Source organism: Malaclemys terrapin, chromosome 3 (genome assembly GCF_027887155.1).
Source record: "Malaclemys terrapin pileata isolate rMalTer1 chromosome 3, rMalTer1.hap1, whole genome shotgun sequence".
NCBI classification, from domain to species: Eukaryota; Metazoa; Chordata; order Testudines; family Emydidae; genus Malaclemys; species Malaclemys terrapin.
In genome coordinates, this window is record NC_071507.1 from 35853528 (window position 1) to 35870590 (window position 17063).

The window sequence follows — 17063 nt, forward strand, 5'->3', positions numbered from 1 at the left end:
GATATACACCAAGTCAGGCTAAGATTTCTTTAATGCTGTGAACTTTAATTCTAAAAGGATATCTTTCGCTGGATACCATCAGAATTGATGGAAACAACTACAGAAAATACAGAGGAATCAGGTATCACTTGTAAGAGAGCAGCTAGGGATGCAGTATTCCATTACACAGGATGCATTTGTACCATTTTAGCTTGCACAGATGGAAATATAGTTCAATGTTTCAACATCATTTGACTTTCACATGTTAAAATATTGATAAGTGCTGCACAGGATAATGCCCCTATGGTTTGAAGTAGTAACTGGAGCATGATGTTTATTGAAGTGAGATACTGAAAAGCCTTTAACGAGCATTTAAAATTCTGGGAATAATTCTCAACACTAGCATAGCTTATTTCTTTATTTATCTTCACCTAATCCTTTTTCTATATTTCACAATTTGCGGGAGCATTAAAATGGAATTTATGCTGGTGATTAGCTCTAGATGTCTGTGATACAAGAGCACGATAGAGGAAGATAAATGTTTTTTCTTTGAGAACTAGAAATGCTGCAGTGATATGTGGAATAACAAAGTTCAATCGAAGGAAAGCAATGTTACATGAAATAGGCATAAATAGGCCGTATAGACTCTGTATTCTAAATATTTATAGGCCTTTTATGCTGAAACAAGAACATTTGGAAACTGGAAAACACTTGATCATCCAGATTGCTCAAAACCATCTGTTTTGCATGATGCCAAAACTCCAGTTTTAAATGCACAATATTCTGTATGATTCCTAAAATAAATTAGCCCAAACAGAAGGCAAAGAAGGCCAGAAACAGTGTAACTAATGTTAATGCCACTTTAATATATTTGAAAGCCTGGGGTGGGGTGTGGGGAAGGGAGTTCGGAATATTTTCTAAAAATGCATATTAGAGTGCTAAGATTGGCACTCACTCAGAATCCATCTATCCAGTTTGAAGCATTCAATTTAGGACAGATGTACTTTGGTCCCTTATGAAATTGTGGATTTATTTTCTGTTTCACTCTATATGCTCTTCCCAAGTGGTAGATGCTTTGAAAAATCAGGAGAAATGGGTAGTTTACCAGAAATTATGCAGGTGAACGGTTTGAATATATTAAAAATCTTCAGAAGACAACCCCATGGAGAGAAAGAAACATTTTCAGGAGTGTGGACATCTACATAATACATAGCCCTACAAGGGGTCTGCTGGCCTGGTTTTCACTTAGGTGATAGCCCCAGGGAGGTTGGTCCAATAAAAGATATTACCTCACCCACCTCGTCTTGCTAATATCCTGAGACCAACATGGCTACAGCAACCCTGCATAGAACACCAGGGAGACTCATTTTATCTACATCTTCTTTGGACTAGTCAGAGCTAGATTGTGCATCCCATTCCCCAGGTGGGGAACACTTAATCACATGAGTAGTCCCATTGACTTAAATGCTCACTATCATGAGTAAGGGCTGCACAACCTAACCTTCAGGGTGTGCTGCAAAGCTTTTGCCTTTTATGTGATTGCACAGTATTAAGATGCAGGTGACGTAATCCCCTTGTAAATTCTCATTACCCAGGGTTAACCTTCTTCCTTCTCTCCAGCCTCTCCCTACCCCACCACCACCACCACAGTAACAATAAATAAATAAACAACCAAAAGCTACTCAGTGAAAAATGATATTGATTAAACAGTGTTTCTGTTGGACTACAAGTGCCCTGAACTCAGATTCCAGCTCCCCTTCATTTCTGTATAGTATTTAAATAAATGTTTAAGTTCTCACATGCCTTGTTCTATGTCATAAACATCTGTGGTGCTCTATATATGATTTTGATACAGAAATCATAATAATAGGAGTGATCATTTTAGGTTGGGATTATTATTTTGCAGAGCTATCAGTTTCCTTATTCTGGTATCCACATCTCTTACATTGTGACCAGAGCTGGTCAAAAAAATTGTGATTTATTGATTTACTGATTTTGTCAAATTTTTGACAAAAAATTATTGAAAAGTTTTGTTTCAATAATGCTGAAGCACTTCATTTTGACTTTTCTTGTTTTGATTAATTAATATAATAGTACATAATATTTGAAATGGTAAAGCTGAGACCAAGCCCTTTGACTTTATGGAAATGAAGCATTTCAACAAGACTGTTTTGATATTTCTGAAATTATTTTTTTCAGAAATATCATTGGGTGGGAAATTTCAAAATTTCAACTTTTAGTTCCAGTTCAGGAGACAAAGACATTTTGAAATGTCAGAATTTCTCGCAAAACAAAATTCCAAGTTTTAACCAGCTCTAATTGTGATGAACCCTGGACGTTTTCTGACTGAAAGGCAGCACTTGTATGTTAGGACCAGAAGTACCATGAACCATCTTGAAAAAAAAGTGTATTACTATGAATTAATGCTGCAGCAAAATGCTCAAGCTCATGGTTATCTTTCACAGTATCACATGTTGAAACGCACCTCTGGGCCTTTCGGGATCCCATAGATCACCCTCATCCTTTTAACATCCTTGAGTTGTGGCCTCCCCTGTCTTAACACATCTTTAAAGAGAATTGGGAAAGGTGTACAGGAGAAAGAAAGGCAGGATAGGAGTCATCTGTACAATGTAGATTTTACTCACCTTTGTAAAGCATTTTGGAAATGCTAAGTATTACTATATCTATGTTCTATATCTCTCTATATATATTCTCTCAAGACATCATATATGATGCATGTATATACAGTGTATCTTTCATGTCACAAAATAATTTATACATATTGGCATAAATTTCAAAATAGCAGTTTTAAATGAGAGACAATAATATAAAACAATATCCCATGGAAAATGCTTCTGCTATAAATACAGCACATTAAAGAGAAAATATTTATAGAACAACAATTTATGCTGCTCTTATAAAAGAAATATGCCATCTCAGGTATTTTGGGGATGAGGTCCAGATAGATAAAGAGATATAGGGACAGGAAACATCTATAAATATTGACAAATCTGGGGTAGAAATTGGTATTGAACATTAGTAACATCTTTTTCTAGGGACCAGCTGGTCCAATACTTAGGATATTTTGTTGGTATCAGTGGGTATCAAAAGTATAATTATTTCAACATCTATCTATCCCTAGTTTGGCATCTTCTCATATTTAGGCCTCAATTCTTCAACAATTTATGTATGTGCTTAATTTTAAGCACTGTTAGTAGTCCAGTGAAGAAAATTGGACTATCTCCACTTCTTACAACTAAAGACGTAGTCTTTTCAGGATTGTGACCTTAATGTTTTATCAACATGATGACCAAAACCATCATATAACATGAGTACTTACTGGGAGGTCAGATACAGCAATCTATAAAACTGTTGGTTCTTACCAGTCTTAAACACTAGCCATTGTGTCAAAACAAAAATCTCCAGGGAACAAATGTAGACAGTAAACAAACTAAGATATGAATTTAAATATGAATCAAATATCCCAAATGTATCACAAATGTATGCTTGGTATAGGTTACTTAGGGCATGGACAGGACAGCAGCAGCACAGCACCTCAGGCTGAAACAGGCATTCACACTTCTATGGCCTGTGTTTAGTTCTATGGCTGGTGTTATACAGAAGGTCAGACTAGATGATCACAATGGTCCCTTCTGGCCTTGAATTCTATAAATAGATAATACTGAAGGCTTGAATCTCCGAGAATGTGTGTGTGTAAAAGTAACATAGCTCACTTGCTCCACACACAGACATTTCTAGTTACCTCTTTCACACTACAAGTGAGTACACAATAAACTCCCATATAATTAGCTACAGCATATCAAAATAGATCTGTTTATTGTGAAATATATTTTCTCGACATTTTGTCTATAGTAGAAAAAATATTTCATTCCATCTTGGAGTCTTTCTCTTTCAGAAGATTCTTTGAATCTCACTGTGAAAAATATCACTAAAAAAATATAAACTCTTGACAAATGAGAAGCAGAAGTTTTAAATTGAAATCTTGTCCATCAAAAAGAAACAACTCTTATATTAACTTTTTTGAGCCAGTAGCCTGGATGGAGAGAACAGTTATGAAGCAATAGTTATTGGTTAAGGCTGATAGGGACATTGTGCTTTATTTAAAAAGTAAATTGATGTTTCTTTTTTCGCATTTTCTGTTTGCAAGGGACGTTTTCTTCTACCCTATGGGGAAATGGAAAATGTTTCTTGAAAAAATAACTCAATATTATATGACCAGTAGATGGCAGCATAAACACACTGAAAATGTTTTATTGACCATCCATTTAGTCTGATAAATGGTCCAACTTTAAATAGGTTCAATATTTGTCTTTCATATTTGGAGAGTGAAAAGTATATGCGGCAATTAGAGGGTAATGCAATATTGCAGTGTAAACAAAAGAGTAAAATGACTGTGTAACCACCGAACAGTTCCACGTTTTAATTTGTTTGTCTGTCCAAACTTCTTTTGCAATTGCAAACTCACCTCTGAGGAACTTGAGCAGAGGGATGGAGCTTTGAATCCTTTGACTCCTAATGGATCATTTTTAATTTTCCCCGGTTTCCCTTTGATGTTTGGTTTTTTCACTGCTGCCTTCTATGGTAAATGGAGAAGAACGATTATTCCCCTTAGCCTCAAAACTCACCGCAATTCTGTAAAGAAACGAGCTGCATTTACCTGGTAATCAAACTTCTGCAATGTAAAAGATTCTGCCCGTTGTTATCTGGGCAACTGGAAGCCTGTGACGATTCAAAGTCATTAAAACAAGACACGCACACACTAGGATAGAAAAGTAAAAAAGAAGTTTGGATCTGGATTCAGTTGCAATGTGTTTCAATAATTAAGAACGTGAGATACAACAGTTACAGGAAACTGCCAAAAACATATTCACATTCTCAAAATCAGCGACTCAAGGGGACAGCTGGGTGTCTGTCTACTGGCAAATGTATTTACATAGAAATATTTTGCCAAGCCTGACTTGGATGAAAAGTTCCTGTGAAGTGACCTTTGCTTTCCTTTGTTTCGTGTCTCAGCACACATTCATGATAGATAGATAGATAGATAGATAGATAGATAGATAGATAGATAGATAGATAGATCACAGTCTAGCCAAAACCCAAACCGTCCCTGAATAAAACGGAGATGAATATGAAACGAGACATGAATGCAGGCACCGATTTCAGAACTGTGAAAATATGTCACCAGAGCATCGTTTTTGGTTCAGACTGATAATCGCTCCCTGCTCTCATTATAAGATCAGAAGGGCCATCTGTCCTCTCTGGATAATTTGGAGCTCAGATACAGTCAGCCCCCCTGTTAGAAAATGACCCCTCTAGCCTATGTAATAACAATCACTTCAAGTGCCGGGCTCCGAAGGCAGCCGGGGAGGAACAGATTGGCTCCAGATCAGTATTGATTATATGTTTTAAAACATCCAGATCAGCTTCACTTCTCAGGAGTTTTCTTTCCCCGTTCAAGACGTGATTCTAGCACATTACACAAGCCTAACGGAGGGGGGCGGGGGGGGCTTTCTTTTGCTGTGGGAGAAGTCAGCATCCTATGAACAATACAACCCGGGGAGCTGGTCCTAGGAAGGATCCATATTTGCCGCCAATGAGCCATTTTCCTCTGATACATGTTAATGTTCTAAGTGAGTGACTGATTGACTCGTGCACATCCGCAGCAGACAGGTGTAACAACGCAGTGCCTCTGGAACAGGTTCTGGAACTGCAGATAAAATTAAGAGTCTCCTCGACTGCAGTGACATAAGGACATAGAAGTCAGTAGCCGAGGGAAAGGCTGCATTTGCCAGAGGAGTGTCGGCTACATTTCTCCTCTAACTTTTCCCAGTGTCACAATTTCGTAGCTAGCCCCCCGTGGAGAAAAATCTCGGTTGTTTTATAGGCAGAAGCAGACTGACTGTGCCCTTGCAAAAAGGGGAAGAAGAAACAAATCCTTGTAGAACGAATTCAGAGGGGATGGTTCTAATGCAGATCCATCTGTCTTGTATTGCTAACAGGGAAACAATGCTTACAAATAGGACCAACAGTTTCAGGACTTTAGCTGGGGATGGGATGCTGAAAATTCACCCTATCCGTCTGCTACAGTGGGAGGAATACGATTTGACTCTTGCTTCTACAGAAACCGTGCGGTAGAGCTTTTTGGAAGGGGGTTTTATCATTCTGATGATAGCGGTTTCTCCTCGTTTGCGCGACAATGCGGTTTATAGTCACCGTAGAGTTAGGTGGCATTTGAAATACATTCTGTACCAGACAGGAATCCCCGTTTGTTAAGGCTAAGGGCTCGCCCACCAAAATGCCCCTGGCCCCGAAGATGCAATCAGCCTGTATCTGGATTGAATAGCGTTCCCCTGACCGCAAGGAATTCGCTGTCTGTCACTCTGCCTGAGCCCCAGAGAAGGCTCCAGTGGCACTCACAGATGCTGGGCACCGTCCCAGCCAGCTGCAAAACGAGCCCATTCATATTGCGGTACAAGAGATTAAACAAATTTCCAAACCCCTCTGACGCCTGCACTTACTCAAGATGAGCAACCTGCAAACAGCAAAACTACCCAAACCCCCACGGAACAGGTGATCTCGTTACACTTCTGTGTCCCCTTTCCCCAGCTAGTGACCCCGGGGGCTCAATAACCTCCAGGGCTGAAGTGTGGAAAACACTAGGGGATCTCGGTGGTTTAATTAGCAGGAATCCCAAACTGGGTCCGTTTTTATTTTGCCACTAATAAAACATCCCGCGTATACAAAAACAAACCAGCCAAAGTCTGGTCACTGAGCGAGGACTGTAGTTTGCACACATTAAGAACGGCTACTCTTTCGGATGACCACGATAATGTCGCGCTTGATACCAAACAGGTGTTTTTCTTCAGTAGCAAAATCATTTCAAGTGTCGTGTTAAAAAGCCAACAAAGCTATCTAATCTGATGCCTCTCTGTAATATCTCTTGATAGATAAATCCTGTATGTAATTCAAATCTTTCTATCTTGAGAGACAGAGAGATTGTGTGAGTGAAATATACATAAACTAAAATACACCCAAGACTAATATATGTACTACTATAATATCTATTTATCTATCTATCTATCTGGGGCTATAGCTAGCTAGCTAGGTATTTTGATATATATACATACATATCAAAATACCTAGATAGATAGATAGATCTAGCCCCCATTTTGAAATAGGTATATATATCTATTTTCATGGACATAATTTTCTCTGTATTTTCCTAGCTAGTGATCTATTTACGTGTGTGCGCGCGTGCCTGCCTGCAGACGAGTATATATGAATTAGTCGTACGTATGTATATATTTTTGCACTCACATAATCTCTCTGCGTCTATCTAGCTCGGAGGATTAGCGCTCTCTTTACCTATTGAGAGTCAGAAAGAGAGAGGAATTGTAAATCTATCTCCAGACAGACAGCTGATATGAATATGAAAACCTAGGTACCTATGTAAGGCAGCCAGTCAGCTGTACAGCTCTTCTTTATGGCTGTTTAGTCTCATCACCCCCAAAGTCTTTAGACAGTTTGCTCTGAGTGTCTCCATCAGGGTAAAAGCAGGAGATGACTGTGCCGCACACCCCTGCTTTTCACATTCGAAGTCTACACAGAATGACATATGTCACTGCCATTCCGGTACTTCGCTGGGAATTGGCAGCTTCCCCCACCCCGGCGCGCACACACCTTTTGTTCCAAGCAAAATAAACATTTCAGAGGAGCTAGTGAACAGTGTCATGTAAGGGGGAGCAGAAATGTGAGGCCAGCCCCCCGCCTTGCCCTGCACCTCTTCTGCCTGATAGGTGTCCCAGGGAGTGGATTAGCCCCTTCCTTTGCATCGGGTGTGAGGGGACCAGTGAGACAGAGAGGGGACCCTGGGTGCAGGCGGTAGAGAGGGAGTGGAGGTGACCCGGGGTGCAGAAAGTGAAGAATGTCTCCAGAGACGGAGAAGAGGGGAAGAGGCCCCAGAGCGCAGTGGAGTGAGGATGGAGCCCCAGGGCGCAGGGGAATTGTAGAAGGGCCCCAGGGCTCGGGAGAGTGGAGATGGGCCGCCGGGGTGCAGGGAAGTCGAGGAAGGGACAGAGGGAGGCCGAGAATGGGGGTGGGCTCTGGGGTGCAGGACAGTGCGACAGGGCCTAGGGGCGCGAGGAGGCTGTGGCGGGGTCCCAGGATTGAGGGAAGTCGGGGAGGGGGAGTGGGGAAGGCGGTCCATAGGGGCACAAGAGAAGTGGGGGGCCCAGACGTGAGCAAGGCGCAGAGAAGTGGGCAGAAGCTCTTGGGTGCGGGGAAGGGCGCCCGGCGGTGGAGAGGAGGCTCCAAGGGGCCGGACAGAAGAGGCAGGGCTCGGAGAGGAGGCGCTAGATGCAGACACCTGGGGCGGGGGTCCCCGAGTGCAGGGAGGACCTGGCTAGGCGCTGGGCTCCCAGTCCAAGCCCCCCTGCGCGCAGGGCGAAGGGGCCGAGGAGAAGGCCGCAGCGATGCTCTGCTGAGGTCCCTCTCTGGTTCACAAATGCCTGCAAAGGACCTTATTTTGTGACAGGAACTCTCCTGAGCGCAGACAATGGAGCGGGGTGTTTACTGAGCGAGGGGAAGACAATTAGCAATTCATTGGGAGAGATGTGTCACCCAAATGTCACAGGGAAGCTAACATGACATCTGTTTTAATGGCTCCTTGCTAATAAACTCCTCTCGAAGGGCGTCTTTGTAGGGACGTCAAAGATTATTTACAGAATGAGTCAATTTCTAAATGGTTTCCTGATCGCTGGGCTGAGTCGCTGTAGGTGGTGGCGAGGACCAGAGTGGATTTAGGGGGCCAAGTCTCCCTCCTCCCGGCGGGGGGGGGCGCTCGGGGGAGGGGGAGGAGACAGGAGGAGCCCTCATTGTGCAGAGCCACAGAGAGAGGGGGATTAGACCTGCTCGCCACAGATTTACAGAGCAATTCATCATCTCCGGGAGCAAGTAACCTTCTCGCTCAGCTCTCAAAATATTGACATGAACACGGAGCCAGGCAAACAAGGCAGCGCAGAACACAGGGGGCTTGGCTTCCTCATGCTCAGTCTCTCACCCTTCCCCCTCCCCCCCAGCCCCACATTAAAACCGTGAGTGGTACAGGATGGGAGTACCCATGTGCCCAGCTCCTAGTGGTGCTCGTTCCAGTGCCCTGGGGAAACCTGCTCTGGGCCCATAGGCCGAGCTCTCTGAGCTCCCGACTCCCTCTGTCCGCAACAATCCGATCATCCATGGGCCCCCAGCAGCCTTCTCATGCGGCTCCCCATTTGCTCTTTTGGAGGGAGTCTCCCTGGGGACTTTCTTACTTTCCCCCTGCTTTCTCTGCGCTCCTCCAGCAAACTCGGGGCTCACACCTCGCTCCTCTCTAACCCGCTCTGAAATGGTTGTGGGGAGCGGCCCAACTGCTCAAGTGGGTTTTCCAGGACCCTGCTGGAGCCCAGGATCACGCTCGCTAGTCCCTCGTTTTTGTCTGTTTGGATCCTGTTTGGCTCACTCCCACCCAGCTCCAATGTTCCCTTTTCATCTCTTCCCCTCTTCCTCTGCGTCACCGCTTAACCCCTCTACTCTGCTATGTTTGCCAACTGGCATCCGGTTCATTCTCCTGGGCACCTATCAGCTCCCTCCCCCCCACCCCAGTCCCTTCTTCTCCTTATTGGCAGGCACCATTTGGTGGAGCCCCTTTGGGGATTTTTATTTAACTCTTTAGCTCTGCCCCTTCTGCTCCTTTGGCAGCATCTAGTTCTGCTCAGCCCCTTCATCCCCCTCCTCCAGCAGCCCTCAGTCCCATGTCCTGCACTTCAAATACCTCCAATGACTATGCAGCTGGGGAAATTTCCCTTTTTTATTGGCTCACTGAGCCCACTACAGAGGGTCAGGACCTGCAGAGAAGAATTCCCCCCCCCCTCCCTTTTGAATCTAGGCCTTCACAATCTCAACACAAGCTTAATGGGGGACCCAAGCCGGGGACTGATTTTTTTAAGAGGGCTTAGATGGGCTTTTTCAACAGAGTACAAATCACTAGTAAACAGCTCCCTGTAGCTCCAGCGCTGACCTTCCAGATAAATTCCAACTAATATAATCATAGTCAATTTCTAAACACTCAGGGACACACAGGGGGGAAGGAAGTGGGGAACTCCATAAGTAAAGCAAACGGTGAAGACGTCGCTGGATTTTACATCTGTTTAAATACTAATTCCCGTTTTAAACCCTTGCCCAATTTTTTTTATAGCTAAGTGGAACAAAAAAGGGAGGCAGCATCCTCCAAGTGGGGTTAAAAGAAGTTCAAGAACTCTAAAAGATTTCTACGTCTGCATGAAATAAACGAGATTTGCTAAACTGTTTTATGACCAGGAAAGTCAGATCTAGGAACAAGAAGGGCAGATTGCAAAGCTGTAACCATCGCAGAGATGCCAGTGGGCCTATGAGAAAATGTTATTCCCATAATGGAACGATAAGATTTGGATAAACTACACAATTCCTTCTTGTGAGATGACTTGCTTTCCCTGTGAATTTAGTGGTTCAAGTCTCTGTCTGTGAAGGGAACATATAGGAAGAGTCTCTGGTTCATTGTCTATACTGTGTATAGAGTAAACACACATCTTTATGTTTTGTTGTTTCACTGGGGAATTTTGGGAGCCATAGTAGCAGACAAACACACGCTTTACCTAACGCCCAAGTGCTCACTGCACTACCAGGGAGTGCACTTTCCTTTCCTGCTCCTTCTCTTCACACTGCAAACAGGTTGGTAGCAAACGCAAACACACACTGGCAAGATGAAATTCCATGACGTTTAGAAGTAAAAAGGCCGCAGAACACCCACCAGATTTCCACCAAATGCCACATTCCGTGTTATTTAACAAGACATACTACAGTAAAACACATAAGTAGACAAACCGAGAGAATCCATTTGGAACAGTTAACACAGCCTGACTCGCTCACAAGCACACAGTAGGGGAAGACAATTTAATTTCACTCAAATCCATCAGGAGGATCTAACGTTCAGATGATTGCTTAGTTGGCATTAAGGGTTGCTTTAAAAAACAACAACCTTGAAGCCCCTGGTCATTGGTCTATATCTTCATACTTATTTGATTTTCCTACTCTGTAATGGATGGCTGGAAAATATCACTACACGTAGCTGGCGCTTGTCAATAAATACATAGTTTAAGCAGAATTGAAGCCTAAACTTCTTGAGAGGATAGGTGGACAGATGAATAGACCCAAACCTATAGTATTTACTCAAAGCAAGCTCCCATTGACTTTAATAGCGAGTTAAAACAAAACCATCTTCAGGGCTTCTTAATCTTTTTTATCGTATTATATCATCCCATGGTATAATTTATAGAGAGAATGAAAATAAGTTACATAAATGCAAGTAACCCCGGGTGTTTAATTCTTTCATGAACAACGAAAACATATGGTCTGAAAGTAACAGTACCATCATAACTTAAAGAGACAGTGGGAATGGAGGTTGGGAGGGGGGAGTTTGCAGGAAAATTCCCATTGTCCGTAAAAGTATGAATTCAGGGCCCCCCACTATATATATATATATATATATATATATATAACTTCGTTTCCCTTTGCAAAAGCTGTGTTCACTCTTCCCCAACATATTGTGTTAATCTGTGTGGCTGGTAATTCTGTTCCAGCCACTGTGGGAAGACAGGATGCGGGGCTAGATGGACCATTGGTCTGACCCAGTATGGCCATTCTTATGTTCTTATGCTCACGGCTACTGCATTTCAACATGAACGTTCAGGGTAAATGAGTGCCAACTGTGCATGTGCAAAATGACCCAGGAGACAAAAAGACAGCAAAGACAGGGTATGCTGCTAGAAGTTAGAGTACTGAAGTTGTAACTAACTCTACACTAAGTAACTCCTTAGTTCCCAAGCCAATGTGAAAAAGACAGACACTTCTATCTTGGTTCCTTGCTTAAAAGAGACTGCGTTACAGAAGGCTATATGCCTGTCCCTCTCCCACACACCCATCCCATTTTAAAGAAAAACTCAATTGTTAGGATCCACTTCCGTTGGCTTTAACTGAGCATAACAATTTCTCCAGGATGGCTTATGGAGCGCGCGAAACTAGTTCACAGAGTGGAAAATGAAATTGGTATTTTTCTGGAGCAAAACATTACCCCCTGAGCCTTTTTACCTTTTGGTGGGCAGGAAAATATAAATACATACAGTATGTCTAAAAATAATCTCTGAGCTGCTCTCCAGTCTTTAGCATATGCTGGTCACACTCCTTTGCTTTCTGTGTTTTTATATAGACGTACACTATTCAGGCTCGGCCTGCCTGATACACTTTGTAGCAGGGAAGCTAAGGAAGCTAACAGCCCTAACCTGAGAACAATGGTGTACTCTGCGGAACAACCACAAATTTTCCAGCTTCCTGTGAATGTGGACAGATATCACAGCACTGCTAGTGTAGGGCTGTAACAGGTCAAGAGCACAGTAGAAACAAAAAATCCCGTTCAGTATTTCATTTATTTCCACTTGTTAGGAATCTGGTAAACAAAATGCTTATGTTATCTAAATGCACAGATAAGGCGGGAATGGCTTTCTTTAATAGTATGATTGAAATGTGAGGGGTCTGATGTCTCCTCGTTAGTAATATTGGCTTTGCATGCAAAGCACAATCCCATCCCTCTAGACTGCTTAGCCAAAACAGAGCGTAAACTCTGTAATTAGTAACGTGTTCCATCATTAAAGAGCCCTGCTGAGAATTTCTATTTAATAATGGTCTTAAATTAGTTATGATGGTAAATACTCATCTGAAAATTCAACATCTAAAACCATCTACAATCTGGAAGTGCTCCAGTATTGCTGTAATCTCCTGTAACACAGAAATGACTATCACATGCAACCATCGCATTAGAAATTCTCTGTACTCTTTGGTCCACGAATATACAGTATGGATGTGTTAATTAGGTTAACTCATAAATTGTCTGCTTTACAAATATTTAGAACTAAACAATGAGGGGGGTTTAAATAGGACGCCAACAAGAGGCTGAGAAAACCTGCTAGTGAGATTTGATGCTTGCAACTGGAAAATCTTTTGTTTTCAGATAAGGTGGCACGACACGATCTTGAGGCCTAAGAGTTCATCAACACAATACAATTCCCCCCAACACACTACTCCAGCTATACCCACTGTACCTGTACCGGATAATAGGCAATGGAGATTTAACATCATAGCATCACGCTTGATTTTCATTTAAGAATTTTGTATTTATTTTTACCTTCTGAGTCGGAGAGATCTATTCCTAACGCAGTTTTTTTTTAAAAAGCCACACACACACACACACAATGCATTCCTTTTCTGTAACGTCCACAAACATTCAGCACGGCTTTGTTTAGCGAGACCTTTGAAGAAGACAATTATATTTAATAAGTAGTGAAACAAGACGCATGTGACAGATAGCTAAGGAAAAAAGATTTCTGTTTCCTCATGTGAAAGTTATTCCCTCCATCCCCTTAAAAAAGACCAAACCGAACAAAAATCTTTCAAGCCATTAGAAAACAATGTGGAATGAAAGTTTCAAAGATAAAACGTGATTCCAGGTATAAATAAATAATTCAGATATAGTTCATCCCCGTTGGGGATATAAACAAAAGTTATTTACAATAACAATAGAAAATCAGTAACTGAGATAGATGGGGGGTTAAGGAGAAGGGAAGAGGGGGACAGAATATTTCTGTATTTACCTAAACGTCTAAACGTTTATCCTCTCTTGCACTAACCTTTCATGTTTAATGAATGAATCTGCATTGCAGGTTTTTTTCCCCTCCCTGTGCCGGCTAGTTTTAAATCTGCAAGCATCACAAAGAGGCCGTGATCCCATCTGCCTATGATTCCAAATTAAAGTTCAAACGGACGGCTTACACACTGCTGATCCTGTATCATAGCCTCTCGCGACCCTTCAATTACTATTTAATAGAATTACAGTTTTAAATCCCAATAGTCTTAAAGAATGTTTTATCACAGACTGAAGAGAGAATATACAGGCACCTTCAATGTTATTGAACGATATTGCTGACCTATTTAGATATTAAAGGGAATGTTTAATGTTCTACAAGATATTACAAGAGCTACTTTAATCTTCAGATGAGAAAGAATATATACATGTATGTATGTGCGTGTGCATATATACACACATATATGTATTGTATATGCAAATACATTTACGTGTGTATACACACACACACACACACACGGAGAGGGAGGTCAGAAATCAATACATCTACTAAACTATTAAACTATTGTATTGTTGACAAATATTGCTAGATAGATTATTCCAGGAGGAAACCAAATTTTCGTCCAGTCCAGTCATTGAAAGATACACTTTAATGGTCCTTATTAAATGAATTTCTCATGATGTTTCTGTGCCGAGAAAAGGCAAATATTTGCAGTAGAGCTAAGCCTCCCTCTAGTAGCTATATTTGAAATTAAAGTCAATCGAAATCCGGCTGTGGATATTGTACATCTTGACTTCCAATGTACTTTCCTCCATTCTTCAGACCTGTTCAGCAAAGAACCTGCCATCCGGAGGGATGCTGCTGCCACTTCATCTCCATTACAGTAAAGCGATTCTAACCACACACTTCCAGATATTTACACCTAACCTTTACTTATTAATTACTCCTTTGCATTCTTCTTCTCCTGCACGTCCCTAGATGCCGGACTGCTTTGAAGCCTGCTGTCTCACAAACGTCTTAAAATAAAACTAAACGACACACACACACACACACACACACACACACACACACACACACACACAGCTTCAAAATCCACCTTAGCGTTATTTAATCACCAATATGAGCCATCGCCCTAGTTGTATGTCTTGCTACTACCTTTCCAGAATGTAATATTTATCCGTATCACTGGTAATATTCCCAATGTCTTTTTTCCACCACCTTCTTTCACCTCTCCCCACCCCACCCACCCCCATCTGTCCTGATTTTGCAACTGGGTATTTTGTTCATTGCTTTTACCATTTGCAAACTTCTTTCTAATTGGTCTTTCTATAGGGCTGGGGGACTGCAGCTTCCCACTCCAGGCCGCGTGTCCTTTTACAAACTGGACTCCGTGTCTGTGAGTGCGGGGGGAGGAGGGGTGCGCGCGCGCGCTCACAGAGGCAGTGTTTGTCCGTCCTTTCCCTGCACGCCGAATCCGGGCCAGTGCAATGTGGAGCTCAATAAGAAACTGCATGAATAAACACGAATAGAAAGTTGTGCTCAGCTAACCGGAGAAATCAGAGCAATACCAGGGCACCAACGTCCACAATTCCTTTCACTTTGGGCCGGGGCTATAACCTCATCTGGGTATGCTAAAGATTAAGGGCAACGGGCAAGCAGATTCAGCTTCTTCTAAAAGCCAGCTGTAACTGATCAGGGAGAGGGATCTATAGATTATCGAAAACCTATCGTAGCCGGGAAAGGACTACGGTCAACGATGGTGTCGCATGTACACAAAGGACACGAAACAACGTTACAGGCCCCGGGCAGACATTTAGGTAGCTAAAGCAGGGAGGGTTTCCAGGTAACTTTATTGGCTTTTCAGACAAAGACGCTGCAGACACACACACAGAGAGATTATGGGCGCACTCCGAGGAACTTGCACACTTTATTTCATAGTACTCTCGGAAAGGTGGAGCTCACCTCAAGTCGAGATCTCTATGTATGGACATAGAAGCACATAAATAACGCGTGGATGTGTCTGTCACAACATCTAAAAATTGTTGTCACAACTAAACTGTAACATTGTGTCTAATTTAATGCTTTTTTTAAAAAATCGTGCAATGCAAGACTGCCTGTGTGTGTATAATCTTTGCAAGCCGTGAGACAGAGGATTTCAATATATAAATCTATATTTACAAAACTCACTTTCCATTCCCTTTTTGACTCATCACAATAAGTTCTGGATAACAGGAGTTCCGCGTGTCTCTCCTATGGAAGAGCATATCCCCTGTGCCATAAATTTAAAGTTCCTATGAGGCACCGGTGGGCTCTGGATATGTGAGTTCTCTGCCATCTGTCTCCTATCCTATAGCTTTCGCTTAAATATAGATCAAATGCACTTCAGCTTCCGAGTAATTTCATCTTAATCAACAGTCAAGCTTGTCACGGATAATAAACTAATATTGGAGAGGGCTTGTCGATAATGATCGGCCAGAGGAAGTGAAGAGGTAAGACCCCCCACCCCCCAGTTTGGAGTTTCCGATAGGCCCTATCTTACCAGGGCAGATGGATTTAGTGGGTGAGAAGGCTTAAATGCAGATTTTCATAGATTTACACCTCAATCAACCATTCAGGTTTTTAATGCAAATCCTAAAGCAACATCGTTTATCTATTATGGGGGCCAGGTTTTAAACAGAGTATCATTAGCTGTAGCATTTTCAGATATAATACAAATAAACACAAATATATGGTTTTATGTGCGTGTACGTATGTATACGTTACATACTCTCTCTCTCTCTCTCTCTCTCTCTCACACACACACACACACACACTGCCTGAGAGAAATACAGGAGACAAATACTTTACAAATCTGTATATTTGGGCCTGCAGCCCCATTATGAAAACTAGCTGGGTTTCATGGACTCATTCCAAATTACCAAGCGCCACTGTTTCTTACATTAAAAGATGGACATTAACTTTCTGAAATTAAAAAATAAAACCAAAGGAAATAAATTTAAAATCACTCCCAGAAGTTTTAGGGAAGAAAGTTGATGATGTAGGGAAGAAAAGTTATAAAATGTTATGACTGTTTTATAAACGGCGGTGAAAATATTCCTATTTAAAAGAGTCTCTGGTGGTATCCCAGGAAAACAAATGACATAAAATATTGTTATTATGTTGAGCATGAAAATAAAGAATAAGACCTAGAGAAATTAGCCAAATTCGGGCATGATATTACTGTGAGTTGTTCTAAAATGATGAAGAAGAAACTTTCACATCTCTGAATCTTTCCAGGTATTTAATTCTGTTACAAATAGCAGAGGCATAATGAGGCTCATCAAAAAGAGAAATAGAAATATTGCACTTTTTAAAATT